Source organism: Carassius gibelio, chromosome B3 (genome assembly GCF_023724105.1).
Source record: "Carassius gibelio isolate Cgi1373 ecotype wild population from Czech Republic chromosome B3, carGib1.2-hapl.c, whole genome shotgun sequence".
Classification (NCBI taxonomy): Eukaryota; Metazoa; Chordata; class Actinopteri; order Cypriniformes; family Cyprinidae; genus Carassius; species Carassius gibelio.
Window position 1 is genome coordinate 48,673,249 of NC_068398.1, and position 18,464 is coordinate 48,691,712.

The following is an 18,464-nucleotide window of genomic DNA, read 5'->3' on the forward strand; positions in this document are numbered from 1 at the left end:
AAATAAACATGCAAATTAATATCTATTACTGAGCAATACGATAAATAAAAATGTTTTTGTGTTTTTTTATGATGCTCTATCTTCAGATCTCTGTTGTGAATTGCGATCAGATCTGATATCGCCCCCCAAAAATATGATGGCTAGGGTAACCTCGCCTATTATTTCGTTTTGCAGAATTTGTATTTCAGACATCATTCCATTTCTGTTCTAAATGTTCATGTTCTAAATGTAAAAAAAAAAAAAAAAAAAAAAGTGAAATCAACCTGTTCCTTAAATTCATTTGCCTCCCGTGTGTGTGTGCGAAAGTGAAAGTCCATCGATCACGGTGGCGTGGGGGGGGGGGGGGGTGGTAGTTGCGGTTTACCGCTATACCGTGGGAATTTATTGCTTTTCAACCGCGGTAAGAAAAATACAATACCGTCCCAGGCCTAGTCGCACACAGCCCAACATTAAATCAGTTAACCGACCATCGACAGCCTTAAATCGATATAAACCTATAGTCAATTAATCTTTGCATGCCTAGCCACTAGATATTAATTTGTGGGAACATCATATTAACTCGTGGCCACGAGATCATTTTGTTGAGGTAACGACATCCTTATGTCTTGGCTTCGAGATGTTATGTTGAGGGAACAACATCCATTTCTCGTGGCCACAACTTCTTATGTTGAGGGAATGACATGTTTTTCTCTTGGATACGAGTTTAATGCATAAACAAACCTGCGCGACCATAGCAACTCTGGATTATCAGAGATGGATTCAATAATATTTTATTTTGAATTGAGAAATTATTATATTTACAGTTTTATTACTTGACTTAAGACCTTTAGTGTCTTGGGCGCTCATAACCTGTGCTTGTGAGTGCTTTCCTCAATGTTTATGAGGTTTGGAAGCAAACAAAACAATGGATAATTTACCTAGAGATATTGATGTATGGACTCATTTCAATAAAACACTTCTGGTAGGCATTTTTGAGCATTTATTTTTAGTATTTTACTAGTGTAGGTACTTATAAGCTCAAAGTAACTCACTTCACCTCACATGAGATACTTCAGCGAAAAGTAAAAAAAAAAAAAAAAAAAAAACTTTTCAGCACAAGCTGTGTGGAGAAGCCCATTTTCACCTCCATTGCGTTGGAAAGGCAACCCCGTGTAAAATGCAGTTTGCACACTCCAGCTCTAGGCGGGAATTCACGGTCTTTCAGGCTAAGCGCATGCAACCACTGGAGCCTAATTTTCAAGTCTGCTGGAAAACTATGCAGTCCAGCTTTGCTGTTGCAACCAGCAACACTCGCTACATACCATCCTGACCACTGTACTAAATACAGATAAATCTAAATAAAATAAAACTAAGTAACTATATACAGGTCCTTCTCAAAAAATTTGCATAATGTGATAAAAGTTCATTATTTTCCATAATGTAATGATACAAAAATAAACTTTCATATAGTTTAGATTCATTGCACACCAACTGAAATATTTCAGGTCTTTTATTGTTTTAATACTGATGATTTTGGCATACAGCTCATGAAAACCCAAAATTCCTATCTCAAAAAGTTAGCATATTTCATCCGACCAATAAAAGAAAAGTGTTTTTAATACAAAGGTCAACCTTCAAATAATTATGTTCAGTTATGCACTCAATACTTGGTCGGGAATCCTTTTGCAGAAATGACTGCTTCAGTGCGTCGTGGCATGGAGGCAATCAGCCTGTGGCACTGCTGAGGTGTTATTGAGGTCCAGGATGCTTCGATAGCAGCCTTAAGCTCATCCAGAGTGTTGGGTCTTGTGTCTCTCAACTTTCTCTTCACAATATCCCACAGATTCTCTATGGGGTTCAGGTGAGGAGAGTTGGCAGGCCAATTGAGCACAGTAATACCATGGTCAGTAAACCATTTACCAGTGGTTTTGGCACTGTGAGCAGGTGCCAGGTCGTGCTGAAAAACGAAATCTTCATAAAGCTTTTCAGCAGATGGAAGCATAAAGTGCTCCAAAATCTCCTGATAGCTAGCTGCATTGACCCTGCCCTTGATAAAACACAGTGGACCAACACCAGCAGCTGACATGGCACCTCAGACCATCACTGACTGTGGGTACTTGACACTGGACTTCAGGCATTTTGGCAATTCCTTCTCCCCAGTCTTCCTCCAGACTCTGGCACCTTGATTTCCGAATGACATGCAAAATTTGCTTTCATCCGAAAAAAGAACTTTGGCTGAGCAACAGTCCAGTGCTGCTTCTCTGAAGCCCATTTCCTGCACACGCCTGTGCACGGTGGCTCTGGATGTTTCTACTCCAGACTCAGTCCGCTGCTTCCGCAGGTCCCCCAAGGTCTGGAATCGGTCCTTCTCCACAATCTTCCTCAGGGTCCGGTCACCTCTTCTCGTTGTGCAGCGTTTTTTGCCACACTTTTTCCTTCCCACAGACTTCCCACTGAGGTGCCTTGATACAGCACTCTGGGAACAGCCTATTCGTTCCGAAATGTCTTTCTGTGCCTTACCCTCTCGCTTGAGGGTGTCAATGATGGCCTTCTGGACAGCGGTCGGCAGTCTTACCCATCATTGCGGTTTTGAGTAATGACCCAGGCTGGGAGTTTTTAAAAGCCTCAGGAATCTTTTCCAGGTGTTTAGAGTTAATTAGTTGATTCAGATGATTAGGTTAATAGCTCGTATAGAGAACCTTTTCATGATATGCTAATTTTTTGAGATAGGAATTTTGGGTTTTCATGAGCTGTATGCCAAAATCATCAGTATTAAAACAATAAAAGACCTGAAATATTTCAGTTGGTGTGCGATGAATCTAAAATATGTGAAAGTTACATTTTTATCATTACATTATGGAAAATAATGAACTTTATCACAATATGCTAATTTTTTGAGAAGGACCTGTAAATACTATGCTAAATAGATGCTAAAATACTCTATCCTGATCGGTTTCAATACTCACAATTCCAACTCCTGACTCAGTACAGTGATTTTGACGGAACAAGATGGTTTTATACTCCCACGGGTGTGGTAGCTCGTACCAAGGGGCGTGGTGAGCTGGAAACTGCTTACATCACCTGCCACTGCATCCGATAGGAAAAATCAACTGCAGTAGCCACCGTTCAACCTGAAGAGGGCAACACTTTTTTACACCATATATTGTAGAATAAAAACACTTTATACTCAAATGTCCAAAGAGTTACTCAAATCAATGAACAGCACTAATAAACCCCCATTCTTACAGATCATTAACTAAAAAAAAGTTGTTTTAAGGTTTAGTTATTCTTTATGATGCATGCCGGTTAGAAATGTGTCCGACTGACGTCCGCCTTGCTCTGATGTCATGCTGACGTATATCAAAAATCTCTCGCGAGCGCAAGGCGCACGTGTCGGATTCTGCAGTCGGGCGCAGTTCCTCTCCACTGACTGCATTGATCAAAAGCACGATGGTAAACGACTTGCTGGCGACACAGCTTTATGCTCATTGGTTTAAACAACTGTGATGTAATGTTCTCTTTTAAAATGTTTGATTTTAAAACTCTAATATCATCATCAACACGTCTTTGGTATGTAATTAAATGGGTCTTGTTCATTTAGTTTATTTTCATATAAAAGCAACAGAACTTGAATTACATCCTGTTTATAGGGCTTGGGCGCCGCTTTGCATTCTGGGACGTGGCGGTCCTGCTGGCAGCCTCGCGAATGTAAACATACATGAAGTCGAACAAGAAGAAGCAGAGTTAGGAGAAAGAGAAAAGATGGCAAAATCGTGAAAAGGTTGTGGGATTTATAGGGATACGCTAAATATGGATGCCAGGGACCGGTATGTGGACAAAATCGGCACTATTAACAGTTTGGATCCATATGAAATTCCCAACTAAAGCCGCGTTTCCACCGCAGGAACTTTACCCAGGAACTAGGGACTTTGGCCTGGTACTTGGTGTGTTTCCACCGCAGGAACCAGGAACTAAATAAAGTTCCGGGTAAAAAAATGCCCCTCAGAAAGTCCCTGCTGGCAAGGTGGTACTTTTTCAGAGTTCCGGAACTTTCGGGGGCGGGACTTTGGCGCTAAACATTCTGATTGGTTGATATCACGCAGCATTGGTTGAGTTCAAACACCATTTATTCGGATCAACATTTTCAAAATTTTACTGTTATTGTGTCATGAAATGTAATTTTAAAAGTATTTCAGGCGAGAATGTAGTGGTTTAAAATTCAAATCTGATGTTTATTTATATAGACAGCGCCTATTTAAAAATGTGTTTCGCCGATCTCTGCGACTGTGAGCTCCACTCGATCAGCGGGAGCTCAGTCCTAATGTATCCACAGAGAGCAGCCTCTCCTGGGATAGACCTTCTGATATGTGCCGCTGGCTCTAATGTGTCTTTAGTGGTTAAACATAAAATATAATTGAGCTGCGGGGTAAATCTAACAGGTTTTCTTTGGTCTGTATTCAATTTATCTATATGTTAAAATGAAAATAAAAAAGGCAAATTTATATAATATTTTGTTTTATTGTAATGGCTGCATATACAAATCTCTGAACTAAGTACATTTCTGCAGCTGTTATTATGCTTAAATGAAAACCAAAGGAGGCAGTGGTATTTTATATCCTATTTCGTTTTATTGTAAATATACAGTAGGGAAAATTGCAGTAGCCAAGACGAGCTGACTGAAGTTACAAGTATAATATATATATAGTTACGCTGCTGTTTATAGATTTACCGGACTTGCGTAATTGCAGACATCACACTCCCCAGTCGAATGCACAAAGTCTGAACTAACTACCGATGATGCACGTCCAAAATCAGCATACTTTTTTCTTTTCTTTTTTTATCAGCGGTACTTTGTATTGAGGAACGTGCGCGGACCTACGTCACCAGTCATTTGCCTAATCTTCCCGGTACTTTACACCGTGGTGGAAACGCAGAAAGCAACAGGTCTGGAGGGAAAAAGTTCCTGGTAAAAATGTTCCGGGTAATTTCGGTGGAAACGCGTGGAGTACCGACGGAGACTTGCTGCCGCACTTTTGCATAATAGATATCTTCGGCTACCATGTTTGTTTTGTGAGCACCTACACTTCAGAATAGTTCCGAAGCTACAAGTCATTTTAGTCTCATGTACAGTTCACAAATGGATGGGTATTTTCCTGTAAAACATCCCGTTAGTTCTTCAATTGGATCTGTCAAGTCTCTATGCTGTTGTCCTGTTGCTAATCCTTGCCCTTCCAGCGAAACAGCTGTTATAGCAGAGCACTGAGAAGCTGAGCACAGCCTGATCAGAGCGAGAGCGTCGCAAAAAGTCACAAATAAGTGTGTTTTTGGTTGCCAGGGCAAGACAACCCTGCACAGATTACCAAAAGAGAAACAGCATTAAGGGACCAGTGGATGGAGTTTATTTTTACAGAGAATCAACGGAGTTGTGCAAGTGTTTTTGTTTGTTCCCTGTATTTCGGATTGCACATCGTTTATTTCTTAAGGATAATGCAATCCCAACGGAAAAGGGTCACGATTGTGTGTTGGAACCACATGCGGTGAGTAAAACTGCTTCAAATATCTCTGTGTTGTTAACTTAGCTATCAGCGCGTAAGCACATCAAGTAAACAACATGCGATGTTGTCATCAAACTGCACTTTCCACATGTACAGCTTAAAAAAAAAAAAAAAAAAAAAAAAAAAGGACGACAAAGTGGAACTTAGTCATTTTCCAAAACCGCCAAGCAAATATATACAGTTTCAGTACATACTACATAGCATACCACCTTTGCTGATGCTGCTCTTGTTAAATTTCAGCCTCTGGATCTGTGTCACAGCTTCCACATGCTCTCAACTCAAAAGCCTACTGGCGCTCGTGATTCTTTAGCTCCGCCCACACGTCACACCTCTAGGCGCTCGTGTTTTTCCGGGAAAAATCGGTACAGACTATCTTTCTCTTTAGACTTTTTGGAGTTATGAAGGATGCAGTACTACTCTATAGGTACTCAAGATTAACAGGATATTGAGTGAAAACAAGCATTTCACCCCCCCTTTAAGATACAAATTATACTTTCTGAAAGGTATGATGTCCTTTCCTAAACAGGGTTATTTGTTTGCTTTCAAATTATAAATACATAAAAGATTTTATGTAAACCCTGCTTTTTTAAAGAAACTCATACAATTCGCACATGTATTTTTTTATTATTTGGAGAAATATTTGAATATTTGGCTGCAGTTTTTTGTTTGCATGTTATTGCCCCCACACCTAGCACAATGGATTATATAGGTATAATTACATTATTATTTAAAATATTATTTAAAAATACCAAGATAATAGGGTTGTCGAGCCCACGACGGAGTGGACACATAAAGCAGAACCCAAAACGCATGACAAAATATGACAATGAAACATTTATTCAACTTATAAAATAAATATATAATTACATTCTCAATCACATTGATATTTTTTTTATTACAACTATTATCTACAGCAGATGTCCACCCTGTCATGTGTATGTCCACCCCATCGAGTTTAAGTGGCCAACAGGGTGGACATTTTGTAACAACGACAGGGTGGACATTTTTGAGCTTCAATTAGCTTATTAGCTTACAACAAACTGTGACTAGCTAAATAGTTAGTCTGGTTGTTGAAGAGAATTTGGTATATTTAAACTTACATACTTTGAAAATATTGTATTTTAATCACTTCCTGTATATTTTATGGCGACAGGGTGGACATGTTAAGCTTTGGCAAAACAAGTAAGCAAACTTATATGATGAAAATTTGTCAGTTGAAAAGTCAGCTGCTACTCACCTCAGCAGTTGAAATTCCCGCCACTTAAGATATAAAAAAAATCTGTTGTAATGATGTCACTAATGGTGATGGCCTCTTCTTAAAGGGACAGATTCTGCAATACGACAGGGTGGACAACCATTCAAGGGACATGGAAAAACTCTTCTTTTTTTATTAAATAAAAATATTGTTTTTATTACAAAATGATCAATACACTCAATTTGAGTAATATCTTATTTAACAAACTATTAATAGGAAAACAATTTTTTTTTTTGATTTGACTATTTTACTCTCATTCAAATTTAATGAGCAGTGCCTGGGACATAGCAAAACAACATACATCCTCTCATACAAAACTAAAGAAAATATTGAAAATGTATCTAAAGAGCCAAGTAATGCTTCTGTTATGAATAAAAAAACTTAGCCTAATATAACACACCTTTCATAGTCATTTGTGTGTTGAGTTATCAAGGCAAATGAGTTATTTATGTTCAGAACACCAAAAGGCACCCTACAGTGATATTGACCCGAATAGCAAAAAAAAGATGAATGTTGAAATTTCCCGTATTTTGGATGAGTAACCCAAGAAATTTCCCTTATTTTCAATGTTGACTTAAGCTATATAAAAGGAATATTCAGATGTTATGGTCTTCGTCGCGCCTCCAAGCAGGAAAGCGGTGTAAAGTTAATCCATTCTCACTTTATTTTCCCCATGGCGATTATATGTTGCGCTGTTACACTCCACAATACAGCAACGGTTTACCATGGTTGAAATAGATTTTTAATTAATCAAATTAAGACACAAGGATGAGAGGGAGTATGTCTAAACACTGCGCAGTAGCCCGAGTAGCAGTAAAGGAGGCTGTCAACGTGGTGGCCACACCAAGTAATGACGTCACGACGCCCAAGCCCTATAGAGCTTGGGAAACTACGTCACTGCGTATTGCATTCTGGGTAGTCACGGCCATTTTTGAGGACACGCTTATCAGTAAAAGTGAAAGTGACATTACAAACAGATCAAGTGTAAGATTACATATAAAGAAAAACTCAAGGAAGAAAAGATACGGTATTCAGAAAAAAATCAAGACAATCAACGAACTCAATCTGCACGAACACAAAGAATGGTCGGATGATCTTTAAGAGCTGCCGCTCGTAACTTTCCCCAATGTGTTTTCTAACCTTGTTTGTAGTGTCAGAGCGTACACCTCTGATCAGTTTAAAAATGATAAATTTACAAATGGATGGGTGCAGAACCTACACATTTTCCGCGTCAACGAGCGAGTTACACGTCCCCTTTACTTTTTAATATGCGTTATTGTAAACTGTACAAATTAACCTCAGTGCGTTATGATGCACAAATAAAGAGATACAGAATTTATCAATTTTGCTGTTTATTACTGTAACAGGTGGTATGCAATATGCATAACACTGATAATGCAGAAGATGTGGTTCATGCATAGGTAACATTTAATGTAAGTCTGTCCAATCGATTAATCACATCCAAAAAAAAAGTTGTTTATATAACGTACATTTCTGTATATATATATATATATATATATATATATATATATATATATATATAAATGCACATACATACGTGTGTATATATCAGGCCAAAGGGACAATCCTTCTTTTCCTTCTTACTGCTGCTAACCAAACTATGTGATGCCGCTTTGTTAACTCGGAGACCTGAGATCAAGGTGCGGTTTTCCAGCGGGAAAGCTGAAAAATCGCACTCCATTCAAATTATTTTTCCATGCCGGTCATGAGTACGAGTATGGCAGTTAATTACACAACAAGGTTTTACCATTGTAACTTATTTTTTAGCTGTAGAGAGCAAACAAAACAGTCTATTATCAATACAAAGTATTATTTGGGGAAGTCGTGGCCTAATGGTTAGAGGGTTGGACTCCCAATCAAAGGGTTGTGGGTTCTAGTCTCAGGCTGGACGGAATTGTGGGTGGGGGTAGTGCATGAACAGTTCTCTCTCCACCTTCAATACCACGACTTAGGTGCCCTTGAGCAAGGCCTCGAACCCCCAACTGCTCCCCGGGCGCCGCAGCATAAATGGCTGCCCACTGCTCCGGGTGTGTGCTCACAGTGTGTGTGTGTGTGTTCACTGCTCTGTGTGTGTGCATTTCGGATGGGTTAAATGCAGAGCACAAATTCTGAGTATGGGTCACCATACTTGGCTGAATGTCACTTCACTTTCACTTACAATACATACAGCAGCGTCCGTGTCCTAAAGTCCCAGAATGCATTGCGTTGCTGACGTCATGATCCCAGACTCTATTAGCCACACTGTGCACTAGCGTGAATCCCGCGATAGTCATCTTAGACAGGTGTCAGATCGACTACGAGAAGAGAGATCTGTCCGGCTTGCATGCGCTTTGTTCATTCCTCCTCTCACTGCAGCCGCCTACTCTCGCATACATTTCAGGCAGGGCGAAGCGCATCACAAACAATACCTTATGTTTCACAACCAAACACACGCGAGATGTGACAAGGAAACAACGCGATATCACACGTGCAAGACCGGAGTTTTAACGTGAGACTGGGATAGCTCAGATGAAACGTCAAACAGACACGGGTGCTCCTGCTAAATTTATACTAATTTATCTTCCGTTTCATGGGTCCAAATAGACAGAGAAGAAAGCCTTTTTCTGAAATGAAGCCATACTTGCTGATATTGTGGTCTATAACTCCTCCCCGAACTCCCGCTGCTCTGTATCTTGCTCTCTCATTGGCTGTCGGTCATTGCCGATGTAGTTTTCAGACAGCATGATTTTGAATCGCCCACAGGTCCAGATATTTAGCACGCAAAATATCTCACGGGCATCAGTGACTCATCGGCGATTCTCTCAGATCTTTGCTCATTCATACTGCGTGAGTGTCACTCGCGTGAACGAGCTCAGATTTGCTTGTGATTTCGGGCATTTGTCGGCGATTTCTCAAAACATGTCGGCAAGACAAAACCTGGGCTAAAATCGTGCAGTCTGAACGCGGCTTACCAGCAACATTATCACTGCAAACATCGAAACCATCATTTACACGAGCATACAAAACATTAAAATAGCTCAGTTCTTAATGAACTTAATGTTTTCCTCACCTAAAGCTACTTACTGCCTGCTGCTGCTCTTAATGTCGAAGTCAAACACACAAACAGCTTACTCGATGAAAACAAGCCAGAAATTAGCTCATGTACTGTTCAAACATGCAGTGTAAAGTGTGTTTTGCAGTTGTTTAAAGATGAGAAATACCGTGAACTGCTCCTCTCTCCTCAGAAGATCGCTGCAGCTGCGTCCGAAAGCTTTGTTGACTCTTGGTTTCTGCTGAAAGTGATTCGTTCCTCAGCTCTCACTGAATCCAGGACAAAAAAAGAGGAGTTTCCCAATCCCTGGGCGTTTTCAGACCGGTATAACTGTCCAATCAGGAAACCCCTAGGAAGAAGATGAGAGTTATTATTCTCTTTTCACTTTCTGAAGTTACCAGCTATATTGTTATTATGTCTATAGACCACGAGACAACAATATCAGGTTTATGATAAATGTCTTTAGGACATTCATAAACCAGAGAACAAACGCATTTTTTCCTGTTACACAGCACACGTTTAACAAAGTTTCCTTGAAGTTGTGAATCTTCGGAAGTGGAGCCAATTAAAATTATAGAAAACTGCTTAAAAACGGCGGTCTCCTCTCTCCAGACCTAAGCCTAAACTTTAAAACTCATCGATTAACTTTGTTCCCTAAATAACTAATTTACCCTTCTGCTTCTCAAGTTCCCAGTTTCTGTCTGTATGAGCACCTTCTTGACATAATTGATGTTCATCTTATGATTGCATGACCTCTTGTTGTTAATTATCTGTAGTTCTTTGTCAACACTTGTTTGTCTGGTGTATTTTTTGCCAATTCCTTCTGTTATTTTGTAAAGCATCCTTGGGGTGTTGAAATGCCTGGTTTAACACTTTGATTAAAGCTGTTTTGTGTTTGCTGAAAAATAAAACTTAAAGTTCAAGTTTGTTTTCTGGTCATTCATCAGTGTCTTTACAAAGATACACAATCAGACTGATGGGACGACTCTTTGATTAACCTCACTCTTTTGTCTCTAGACATAAAGACACATTTACATATATGGCCGAACATCAACAGCTGATTTTGTAAATGTGGACAATTACACTTGCATTAAGCACCAGTTTGTGCCTGTCTATAGCTTTCATACAAAACGAGTCTACAATAGCAGAAATATGTCTTTTTAATGAAAGGATGTGTTGGAAACAAAGACCAGGAGACTCTTGGGTAATCTTCAGCAGAATTCTTTATTGAGAACGCTTTTATTACAAAGAATATGCATTAGCATAGATGTAAAATATGTTATTGCTCTGTTATTTTGACATAAGTACTTTTAGTTCATCAGGTTAAGAAATCCACTTTACTCCATAAATCAAAGTAAATAACAACTGACAAATATTGTAAATGTACTGTGTGACAGAAACCTCTCACAAATGTCTGGCTGAATGACAGGGTTTTATTTTGTACACAGAGGTCCTTGTAAAAGCAGTTCACCAGAGTCTTCACCAAGATCTTCATCCTCTCACTGAAATCAGCCATCATCATCATCATCACACCCTGATCAAAATCTATTGACGTTTTCATGTGTCAGACTTCATTAATATTTATCTATATTGACATTTATTGACTTTTATGCGTTTGTGCGATTGTTTCTATGTTTGTACTGAGAACTGTTGTTGAATGCGTGTCTTTGTTTAAAAGCCAGTATAAAATTTAACTAACTGCCTAGCACAAAATCTGTGACGCTATATGTTCAAATTAAGCCTACAGCACTTACCTGTTGCCATTTCTGATACAAAAAAGCCACACAGGGGCGCAAGAAATGCAGGCTGTGTGGGAAATGCACTCCATTCATGTGTGAAGCATGCCAAGTGCCCCTCTGTGTTATTCTGGACAGGAACTGTCACACGTCCTATCACAGCTAGGGTTGCCTGTGTAGATGTAGTGGTTCAGCATGTTTAGGTCTGATAATGTACAGTTTTTTATTTATTATTTATTTTTATTTATAAATTAAAATGAATTTTTACGCAAGAATATCTGACATGGTCTCATTCAGTTCAATCAACATTGCTCTCAAAAGCAAAATGTTACTGTTTGACTTCACAGCGCACCTTTATAAAAATGAATGCATCTCTGCAATGTTTTCACTGCAACACATCATCAGTGAAACTCCTCCCACAGTAATTCAGTAATAAATGCTGCAATATATCCATCTATTTATATTAAATATATATATATATATATACATGTATATATATATATATATATATATATATATATATATATATATATATATATATATATATATATATATATATATATATATTAAAGCTGAATTTTCATTCCATTACTCCAGTCACCGCAGCTGTTTCACAACAAATCCAGACCTGGTGGGTATTGAAGGACAGCGGAGGCTGGGGGAGGGGTACATTGTTTTAATTGAGTAAGCTTACTAAATTTCTTAAGAGTGTGTTCAAATATATTAATTTTGATCAGTTTAATTTTCTGTCCTTAAATAGTTTGATAGACATTTCACAAATATATTATGTGTATTATAAATAAACAATTTGTTAGTCAAATACTAAATTGTTTTAGTGGAAAAAAAGATAAAATATAACTGTACATTTTAGATAAAAATAACTGTTGTATTTTTAGTCCATTATTATATGTTTACATTTATGCATTTGGCAGACGCTTTTATCCGAAGCAACTTACATTGCATTTCAAGGTACACATTTACAATCTTATCAATTTTTGCTAGCGCCGACGCTCTACTGTGTGAGCTACAGGAAAGCTTTTATTAAGGACTTTTATTAAGATTTTATTAAGTTAATAAAGTTAAATATTACTGTAATATTTATTAAGCCACAGAATTATTTAGGGGGTTAAGGGTTGAGTGTGAGGGTTAATGCAATGCATATTTTTTTTTCAAGTAGTGCAGTTAAACAAGTTTTTTTGTTTCAAAAGCATTAGTCATTTTACTTAAATATTAAACATGTTTATAAAGAAATTGGTTGAAATAATGCGGACCTCAATAAAAGCCTATAGCATTGATTTACAGCATAGAAGCTCGCAGTTGGTCTCTTTTCATTTTTCTTTTAGGTTTATTGTTAAAAATAAATGTCCCTATGTAGAAAATTAACCTGTCCTCTTGTTAAGAAGAATGCTGTTAGTTTTTGCAACTCCTCCCCCTAGTAAACTTTGTTTGAGATTTTACCTATCATATGGTCCAACAGAATGTTTGCTTCTTCAGGTGCTATTTGTTTTGTGTATTTGTCGCTTTCTTGTAACATTCAGGTTTGAATGTTAGCTCTAACCAGTTATCTTTAAAATTTGCCTGTAGGGTTCAGCTGATCTACCCGTCTTCGTACAAGCAGAGTTGGCAGAGGAGGTCATAAGAATCTACATCCTTCGGGACAGTGATGGGGCAGTCAGCGATGTTGGAGTTGTGATTGAGGGAATCACTGTCCTCCGCAATCTTGGGAATCTCAGCAGAGCCTGCTGCTATCTTTTGGGAGTCACATATGCATTGGATTTTAGATATCCCAAGACCCACAAATACAGGTCCTTCTCAAAAAATTTGCATATTGTGATAAAGTTCATTATTTCATTATTATGTAATGATAAAAATTAAACTTTCATATATTTTAGATTCATTGCACACCAACTGAAATATTTCAGGTCTTTTATTGTTTAAATACTGATGATTTTGGCATACAGCTCATGAAAACCCAAAATTCCTATCTCAAAAAGTTAGCATATTTCATCCGACCAATAAAAGAATAGTGTTTTTAATACAAAAGTCAACCTTCAAATAATTATGTTCAGTTATGCACTCAATACTTGGTCGGGAATCCTTTTGCAGAAATGACTGCTTCAGTGCGGCGTGGGATGGAGGCAATCAGCCTGTGGCACTGCTGAGGTGTTATGGAGGCCCAGGATGCTTCGATAGCGGCCTTAAGCTCATCCAGAGTGTTGGGTCTTGCGTCTCTCAACTTTCTCTTCACAATATCCACAGATTCTCTATGGGGTTCAGGTCAGGAGAGTTGGCAGGCCAATTGAGCACAGCAATACCATGGTCAGTAAACCATTTACCAGTGGTTTTGGCACTATGAGCAGGTGCCAGGTCGTGCTGAAAAACGAAATCTTCATCTCCATAAAGCTTTACAGCAGATGGAAGCATGAAGTGCTCCAAAATCTCCTGATAGCTAGCTGCATTGACCCTGCCCTTGATAAAACACAGTGGACCAACACCAGCAGCTGACATGGCACCACAGACCATCACTGACTGTGGATACTTGACACTGGACTTTAGGCATTTTGGCATTTACTTCTCCCCAGTCTTCCTCCAGACTCTGGCACCTTGATTTCCGAATGACATGCAAAATTTGCTTTCATCTGAAAAAAGTACTTTGGACCACTGAGCAACAGTCCAGTGCTGCTTCTCTGTAGCCCATATCCTGCACACCTAGGTCCCGTTGCAGTAATGGGCGTGGGGAGTTGGTATATAAGCCAGTTGGACGCCGACAAGGTGCAAGAGAGCTGAGGACTCATGAGGAATGGAAAGTGGAAACCGGAAGTCAGAGCAACATTGCAAGATAGTGATTGAGAGTGTTTTCATGTGGCGCGATTGTTTCATTTTATAATTCAAGTCCTCATGAGCCTCAGACAGCCGACCCTGGTCTCTTAACCCTTCCAACACACACACCTGGCCTGGCATGAAGCAAAAAGAAATAAAAAGATGCAAGTTCTTTAACATATTCTCAAATATTTGGTTAAATATTTTTCAGCATATCAATTTAATTTAGTAATTAATTAAATAATTGTTTTCATACATGTAGCCGACCACCTTGGTGTATCTGGTTGTGACATTAGATACATTTTCACTTGAGTCAGAATTCATCTGGACAAACAAGAAGTATCTTCACTGCATGCATGGTTGCATGTCTGGTCATTTATCAACAGTTAGCCCAACTGTAGTAGCAACCTGTGGTTGCTGTGGAACACAAACAGTTCTACTACCTCTTACTAAAATGTAGTGTACTTAAAGTTTATTTTATTTTTTAAGTATACTTAAGTAAAGATTATTTTTTTTTAAAGAAGACTTTATTGAGCATTATAAGTATTGTTTTGATTTATCTCGTTTTCTTTCTCCTTGTTTCATTTGTGTTTCAGTAGTTTTTTGTTTATAACTAAATCTTACTATGTGTTTCCAGATCCCTACTATCACTACCACTCGCAAACCACACATAACACAATGTAGACAGTGCAATCTTAACAACCTGCATACTTTGCCTATGTCTGCTAATACACTACTTTCTTTTCCTATTGGTCTCTGGAATTGCCAGTCTGCTGTAAACAAAACCGATTTCATTACTTCTATTATTAGTCATTCAAAGCTTAATCTCATGGCCCTAACAGAGACCTGGATCAAACCAGAGGACACTGCTACACCTGCAGCACTCTCCAATAATTTATCATTTTCCCACTCTCCCCGTTTGACTGGAAGAGGTGGAGGTGCTGGTCTGCTCATCTCTAATGATTGGAAATGTAATCCTTTACCATCTTTGGGTATCAACAGCTCCTTTGAATCTCATTCAGTTACTGTTACCTACCCTCTTACAATACATTTTGTAGTTGTCTATCGACCCCCGGGACCAATGGGTAACTTTTTGGATGAATTAGATGTGTTGCTCTCAACCTTTTCCTAGTTATGCTTGGAGATTTCAACATTCATCTAGATAAACCTCTGTTTGCTGATTTCCACACTCTGCTTGCCTCTTTTGATCTCAACCGAGTGTCAACTACTGCTACTCACAAACCAGGCAACCAACTGGACCTTATTTATACACGAAACTGCTCTACTGATCATGTTCTGATTACTTCACTGCACACATCAGATCACTTCCTCCTCACTCTTAACCTCAACATGATCCCTGACACATCACTTACCCCTCCACATGTCATCTTTCGACGTAACCTACGCACACTTTCCCCCTCCCGGCTATCTGCAATGGTTTCATCTTCACTTCCTTCCCCTAAACTGTTTTCCAAGACAGAAATGCTTGTGATTTCAACCAATTGTTTCATCCTAATTTCACCATCAAGTTAGGCACATCAACCATAACTCCTTCAAAAACAGCTAGAAGCCTTGGAGTTATGATTGATGATCAGCTGACTTTCTCAGACCACATTGCTAAAACTGTTTGATCCTGCAGATTTGCTTTATTCAACATCAAGAAGATCAAGACCTTTCTTTGGGAACTTGCTGCACAACTCCTTGTTCAAGCTCTTGTTCTGTCCAGGCTGGACTATTGCAATGCTCTCTTGGCAGGTCTTCCAGCCAATTCTATCAAACCTTCACTATTAATTCAGAACGCGGCAGCAAGACTAATTTTTAATGAGCCAAAAATAATACACATAACAGCTCTGTTTATCAATTTGCACTGGCTTCCAATAGCTGCTCGCATAAAATTCAAGTTATTGATGTTTGCCTACAAAACTACCACTGGCTCTGCACCCATTTACCTAAATGTGTTACTTCAGACTTATGTGCCCTCTAGAAGCTTGCGTTCTGCAAGTGAACGTCGCTTGATTGTGCCATCCCAAAGAAGCACAAAGTCACTTTTACGGACTTTTAAATTAAATGTTCCCTTCTGGTGGAAAGACCTTCCCAACTCAATCCGAGCAGCTGAGTCCTTAGCCATCTTCAAGAATCGGCTTAAAACACATCTCTTCCATCTTTATCTGACCCTCTAACTTTAACACTCACTATTCTAATTCTATTCTTATCTAATTCTTATTCTTATCTAACAGAAATCTAACTACCTTTCTAATCTTTTTGTATTCTATTTTCTTTTCATTTATTATGCAATTGTATGTGTGTGTGTGTGTGTGTGTGTGTATAAAGTCCTCTAATACTAGCTTGCTCTATTCTTTTTTTATTCTGTTTTCTTTTTATTTATCATATTAGTTAAAATCCCATGCTACGTGTACGGTGTTAACCTAACTGAGACTTGTTATAGCACTTATATATCATTGCTCTTTTTGTTGTTTTTGATTGCTTCCACTGTCCTCATCTGTAAGTCGCTTTGGATAAAAGCATCTGCTAAATGAATAAATGTAAATGGAGTAAATGTACAAATATCAGTGTACTAGTAGTATACGTGTAAGTGTACTATTTCAATACTCCTTGGGACTAAATTGGCCCACTTTCTATTATATAAAAATATACTTTTGAGTATACTTTATAACAGTAGTAAACTTTGGGTACACAACTAGTTACAAAGTTTTTTGCTTGTACTGCAATTATACTAAAAGTGAACTTATAGGTATACTGATAGTTTACTAATTACATACTTGTACTTGCATTTTTAATATACTTTGAAGAATAGTCTCAGTAAACAGCTAGTTTATTAGTTTTATACTGAAAGTACAATAGTAAGGTTTTTTCTAAGTCAGAAGATGGTTTAAATCTATAATAATTTTGCCTAAGAAATTCCAGAAGAAAACATCCTAACGGCCGCTTCAACACACACACACACACACACACACACACACACACACACACACACACACACGATAGGTAAAAATGTATAGCCTGAATGCATTGTAAGTTGCTTTGGATAAAAGCGTCTGCTAAATGCATAAACAAATTATATATATATATATATATATATATATATATATATATATATATATATATATATATATATATATATATATATATATTAGGGGTGTAACGATACGCGTATTCGTATTGAACCGTTCGGTACGACGCTTTCGGTTCGGTACGCGGTACGCATTATGTATACCGAACGGTTCGTTGGACTAATTAATTATATTTGAAAAAAAAAAAAGAGAAATATAATGATATGCGTTCAACAAGGTAGCCCAATAACCCAAACGACGTAACAGGCAATGCCCCTGACACCCCCGAAGAAGAAAAAAACACCAACTTATGTTTATGTTATGTTATGACTCAGTCAGGCGCTCGCTCACTCAGTACGCGCTGAAGGCTCGTTGCAAAATGGCCAATGCGTTTAACAGACTAGAAAAAGAAGATGACTCTCAAACATATTGTTTGAGATGCATGATTCCATCTATGAGCTGCTCGATCAGAGTGACATGAGAGCCCCTCCTTAGAACATTATTTGTAAATCCATGTTATGGTAAGTGTGCACGTGAAGTCTTTGCACACTTTCTGAAATCCACACTGTGGTAAGTTTGCACACTACACTAGTGCTCTGCATTCTTTCTAAAATCCTATATAGTGAGGGCTTTGCGCGGTTGCTTCATTGCTTTAAAAAAAAAAAAAACACCAGCGTGAATACTTGAAACATGTCAACTCATTTACGCCGACATCACCTTATTGTGTCAGTATCTGGGAAAAGACGAAAAAAAGGAGAAACATGCACGCAACAAACTATGCCTGCAGCATTTAGACACCAGTATTATAGCTTACAGGGAATCCAAAGTGCACCCAAACACCAGACCTGTTGGTTATTTTAGGATCTTATATTTCTGGTCTGTTAAATGCATTAGACATTTTGCAATGAGCCTTCAGCGCGTGCTGAGTGAGCGAGCGCCTTAGGGTCCGTTCACATATCGCTCCTAAAAACGCGTGGAAAACGCTAAGCGCGTCTT

The 18,464-nt window shown here is 38.4% G+C and overlaps 1 protein-coding gene across 7 annotated transcripts in view; it reads right to left on the minus strand.

Moving 5' to 3' along the window:
• Window positions 1-10,169, minus strand: part of LOC127952314 (gastrula zinc finger protein XlCGF57.1-like) — a 41,395-nt gene extending 31,226 nt beyond the window's left edge. For 3 of the 7 annotated variants that reach the window (XM_052550705.1, XM_052550699.1, XM_052550704.1), the window contains exon 1: window positions 10,011-10,169. The gene's annotated coding sequence lies outside the window, so the exon portion shown is untranslated. The other 4 variants (XM_052550702.1, XM_052550701.1, XM_052550700.1 and 1 more) reach the window with 4 other exon arrangements.
• Window positions 10,170-18,464: the final 8,295 nt, after the last annotated feature.